Genomic DNA, 6,047 nt, shown 5'->3' with positions numbered 1-6,047 from the left:
ACAGTCATATTTCAGCCAGGGAAGGAGATATCGAGCTCTAAGCAACAGGTATAGTCACAAGACAATACAATATCGTCATTGTGTCACGTGAGAGAAAAACCATCAACACTGATGAATAACAAATTAAAGTTATGTTACAAATAAATAGCTAACTAGTGAGTGAGTCCTCGGACACACACGACCACGGATAAGGCAATAAAATACCCCACGAGTGGATGTGGTAAGGGGAAAACACAAAAATCTTACACCGATTAATGAACGAGAACGGCTATTTTACCGGCACAAGTCCATCATTTACTGGACTATCAAACACACCAGTTGTATCTAGGCGAGCTAGGGTTGGTAAGCGTCCAGTATGCCCCGAGCATTCGACTTTAGGGCACGCGTCTAGTAGTTTGCCCCGAGCATTCAAGTTTAGGAGACGCGTCTAGTAGGTTGCCCCGAGCATTCAATGTTAGGGGACGCGAAAAGTAGTTATAGCGTTAGGGTTAAGTAGTCTCGCGTGGCCAGACCGCCATTTTTCGTGTATTGGGTGGGGAAAAAAAGTCTGGTGCAACTCCAATAGCTGTTTACTTCTGAGCCGTCCCTAGACACTGGGAATGCTAAGACACTGGGGATGCTAATTGAATAACACTGGCTGCAAAGGAGGTGCCAATGACGTCGGTAAACCAATGATGACGTGAAAATATTCGTATACACTCCTGGTCCGATTGTGAGTCTTGTTACACGATGAGAATGAACTTTCAAGATTCTATAAAAGACATATTGGAGCAAGTTAAGATTTGTTTAAAGGATAACAGTCGAAGCCATCTTGAGTTTACTTACTGACATCATTAGCACCTCCTTTGCGGCCAATGTTATTCAATTAGCGTCCCCAGTGTCTGGGGATGGCTCAGAAATAATCAGCTATTGGAGTTGCACCAGACCCTTTTTTACCCACCCAATACACGGAAAAAAAGTGGTCTGGCCATAAGGGTTAGGTCGGGTTCAGCTTTGGTTTCTTCTTCACTCTTCTTATATATGTATATAGAAGTCACTTCAGTTGCATGTTTATTGGTAGAAACTAAGGGAGGTGGATAACTGCAGCACTGGTGGTACAGTGGTTACGAGTATGACTATTGGTACGGACCCACCATAAACCCATGTTCGAGCCCCAGCTCAGTAAACTTTTTTTTCCTTTTTTTTACTTTCTTATGTTTTTTTGTCTAAGGTTTTTTTTTAATGCACGTGACTGCTGGCACTATATAACCTGCCAAAACTTCAAATATAAAAAAAGAACTGAAGTGGTCAGCATTCAAGATTCTCCCGACCATTCTGGGAAATCTCTTGCCAAAAATATTCTTGAAGAAGATATTGAAGCAGTGGCAGCCAAGTCAAAAATGTATCTGGCAGGAAGATTTAGCAATCTTAATCTCACTTTGAATAAAGTTAACACAGTTCTGAAATGATGACAAAGATAATGGCAAGTACAGTGACCTAAAATGCTTAGTTCAATTGTATCATAAAAACAAGGAAGTCCTAGACGATTGAATTCTGACTGAAGCTCCTGGTACTCTCTCTTTCCTTGTTTTCTATCCCTAGCAGAGTTGAGATGCTCTACTGAGTATAAGGGACATGTTAATTCTAACAAGACTATTGAGTTGTTTCCTTCATTGTAAAGAACAATGTCTGGTTGATATGGAGTAGTAAGTAGATAAGGAGGGATTGTTGTTTGTGGAGAGTCACTTGCACGCATACCAAGTAAGTCAGCATAAACTGAAACTGTGCTTAGTTCTGAAAAGAAATTAGTAAGTTCAGTAGTCAAACAGTGTAGAACTTTGTTATGGCAATATGTGAAGCAGCCCTGTGTCAAGGCACTGGGACATCCACCCAAAACATGAGCAGTGGTAGGCTGAGTGCAACCACATAGTGTGCACTTTGCCCCACATTGTATGTGCCAATGTTTTAAATTGGGAAGGGTGTCAGAGGCAGCATGGAGATTAATGAGAATTGATCTGGGTTGCATCCAAGCAACAATCTGTTCCAGGTTCTACAACAAGATTCAAGAGTCACAGAATTTTTTAGTTTACCTTGGACTGATATAGTGTGTTCTAATGGTTATCATAATATGAGCGTTCATCAGCTGCAGCTAATTTCTTTGCCTACAAATAAAGGTGACAAGCCATTGGAAGGGATGTTAATTGTGAATGTGCTTTAGACAAAATGGAATAGTCAGCATCTTGTGTTTGCAAATAAGCATTCCCCAAACGTAATTGCAAACCCAGTTCCTCATCACTGGAGGTACTAATACAGGATAGGGGGCTCAATTTTATCTGTCTTGACACTTGGGAAATGCTAGGGCAGCCCAGACCTGGATAGTAAAGGATAGCACAGGTAGCACTTCTTGGAAGGTTCAACCATTTCTTAAGATAATGAACAGTTATGTTATCCAATTTAGTAAATGGCCCCTTTAGTGATAGCATCTACTGATAGATGGAAGCGAAGGAGAGAAACAATGTAATTGTGGTAGAGCCAGAGCTTGTGTTCACCATGGATGGGTAACACATCAGTATCAGATAATAGTTGGGATAGTAAGATACACATTTTCTTATTAGCAGCAGGCACTTAAAGAAACTTCAAGAGACTTTCCTAGAAACTACTGAACTTACTTTGTTACTATGCTGTTAGTCTTGTGTGCTTTTCATCCGAAGTTGCTACAGACGGACACAAATTTAAGTGCATGGCTAGAAGTCCCACCAATCATGTGATCTTTGTACTCATTGTTTTTACGAAGTTGCTATTGTTCCAGCAGTCCACTAGATTTCTCTCACTATCAAACACATACACAATCTAGGGGTTGACATGCATCTAGTAGTATGTCCCCAGTATTCGACTTTGGGGCACGTGACCAGTAGTTTGACTCAAGTCTTGTACTTTAGGGCACGTACAAGTAGTTCACAGGCAAATGTAAGATTAGGTTAGGGTCGGGTTCAGCTTTGGTTTCTTCTTTGTCTTCAATATATCAATATATAAAAGTTACTCCACTCTGGCATATATAAGGTAGAAACTAAAGGAACTGGGTATCTGGGAGCCATGTAGCACAGTGGCTACGACTCTGGGCTCACACACTAGAGGTCCTGGGTTTGATTCCGGTTAAGTATTTTGTGTTTTTGTTGTTTTTTTTTTTTTTTCGTTTGAGAACCCTTTTTGTCTAAGTTTTATTTTTATTCACGTGACTGCTGGAACTATAGCAACAGCATTGTTTTTACTTACCCTGAGGGATTTTCTAACAGTGCTCCTAGGTGAGGAAGGCCGGAACTCAACTAGTAGGATAAGAGGTATGGGAGTAACTCAGTTATAGAGTGTGCCGCACATCCAACTATGATTTGCTGAAATGGGTCTTTGGATATTATCCTGCATGGTCCCCGGTGGGTTCACTGTTTTAATCCCAAACACTATCGCTTCCTGCACTGGTTGCATTAACTACTTGTTCTGATTGATATCTAAGTATGTCATGATCACCTCATTTCTAACTTAATAGGCAGTTCATATTTTTGTAATGCGATGCCTATAAACACTCAATACACTGAAGATATACATGAGACCACAAAAAATGTCAGTAAGGAACACAACCAGTAAAATGGTTGTAGTCATATTGGTGTTTGAACTAGTGGTGTGCAATATATCAAAAAAATATCGATATCACGATTATTTTTTGATATTGTAGATGCTGACTGTTTATCGTTATCGATATATTGAGATATTTTGATAAAGCATATTCAAAAATATCAGTTGCCCACACAATTAATCTGCCCGCACAGTCTAATATCGAAATCGCGATATTTTACTGATTATCAATTGATATCGTATTGAAATCAAAACCCTGATATTGCACCACTAGTTTGAACAGAGCCTGGTAGCTCAGTCCAGTGCATGACAACATCCCACAGCACGAAAGTTATTTAGAAAATTTTACATACAGTACTGCCCAGAGGCAATGTTACACTCACGAGCAGTTGACACTCGTGTAGTCCATTGTTAAACCGCGAGTTTCTTTGGCATGTGTGCGCTAGCTAACTCACCAAGTGTAGCCACAACACACGAGCTCCCTCCGATGGCTGCTCCAGTAATCGCGTGTCTTTGCACGTGATGTGTTTCAGTTGTGTGTCATGTCAAGTCATGGCCTGGATTTGAGCACTCACTAGGGATTGTAACGTTACCTCTGGGCGGTACTGTAATATTTCCTTTGAAGTCTGAGGTTACTAAATCCAAAAGAAACCTGTGGCAGGGTTACTAAATAGTTAGTAACCTATGGTCTTGCCAATGGTTGTTTACTACATTCATCAAACGAAAATCAGCAAAGCCAAAAACAAAATGTCGTCCTTACTGTCAGCTTACTTTCTGGATAAGACAGCCATCATTAGCGTTCCGATAGTCTAGGTGTTCAATACACCAATGTATAGCTGGCATGGTGTGGCACTGACACAATAAACTTGAAGAATAAATCTTGATACTAGCATGCACAGTTTGCTTCTTAATAGTTTTTTTTCTGGACAAGACAAGCATCATTTTGGCCCGGCACAATTGTCACGTAATGTTGTAGTGCAGTGTTACTGACACGATGAACTCGACTTAAGGATAAATCTCAATGCTACTATGCATAGTTTGCCATGTTCTTTCTTTCTTAACCTAGGAAAATTTTCTATATTACTCAGAGCGGGTTGACAATGTTTCTATGCTATGTAGAGTCGAGAACGATGTAGGCAAGGCTAATCACAAACTTAATTACCAAGGTCGCAATAGCTATAGTGTAAGCTATAAGTCTATATATAGTTCCAATTTACAAAGATACTTTTAGAATATAAACACAGATGCCTAACTTTGAATAGGATGACATCTGCACATCACCTATCAAAGAACAAACATAATTTAAACTATTAAAATGAAAGAGAAATTGGTTTACAGTGTTTACTATAAGGTATACAAACAAACTTTAATAGGTATACTAAACCACAAAGAAATATTGTTATATTGAAACACAAGAAAGTGATGCTCAACGTTCATGCTTCGATGCCTCTAACTTCATTGCACATGTATATGTGCTGTGTAATAGGTACATTCTTTGTAACAAATGGTATACAAGTTAAGTGTACCATAACTGGCCATGGTGTATTTTTGAAACAAACCATGACCAAGCAAGAAAATTCTATGATACACGAGTTTAATAGCTGAATGAAATCAATGCTCACAACAACAATACTACAATATAGCACAGATAAAGGTATGTATCATTTGTGAATTCATACACAGTGGAACCAATGAACCTAAACAGCATCTTTAAAAATTTTAAATTGTGACCATCTCAGCAAAAACCTGACTTTTCAGGACTGTTGTTTCCTCAACTGAAGTAAGCTATTTGACTGAACACACTGGTAACTAAATCGCTAGAAAAACGCGGTGGGCACGAGTAATATTCTCCTAGCAGACACCCGTTACAATCACTTATTAAGTGCATGCGCTTAACAAGCATAGTGTACTTCTCAAATAATTCCTCTGAAAATTATAAGCGCATGCGCTTAATAACCAGAGTGTATGGTATGGGTTGAAAATATGTTTGTATGTTAACTTTATTAGAATAAAGTAATGACACCTTTTCATTGACACACCTGCCTTTTAGATTACAAGGGAAATAAATAACTAGCTACAGTGAGGGTGAAAGCATTGTCAGAAACAAACTGGAGGAAAAGACTGTGGTGTTTTTAGCATTGCATTTGCAACTGCTATAGTCTTAGGGTTAAATCCCGGAAAGATAACATTTGCACAACCTGTAATGAGAGCCAACCTAAAGTCTGTATACTTGAAATATGAAATAACAATCCTTAAGTATATTTACCTGAAATCCCACAATAGTATAGTATCCCCATAATAAGTAACATTATATTGACCATAAACAAAACATTATAATATTATAACTAATCAACAGTGTAGCTTGGGTATCAACATACATTATGAATTTTGGAAAACCAGTCTTACTGTCATATGCGAAATAATTAGTTCACTGAAGGGCA

Source organism: Dysidea avara, chromosome 4 (genome assembly GCF_963678975.1).
Source record: "Dysidea avara chromosome 4, odDysAvar1.4, whole genome shotgun sequence".
Lineage (NCBI taxonomy): Eukaryota > Metazoa > Porifera > Demospongiae > Dictyoceratida > Dysideidae > Dysidea > Dysidea avara.
Note: the sequence above shows the minus strand (reverse complement) of the source record.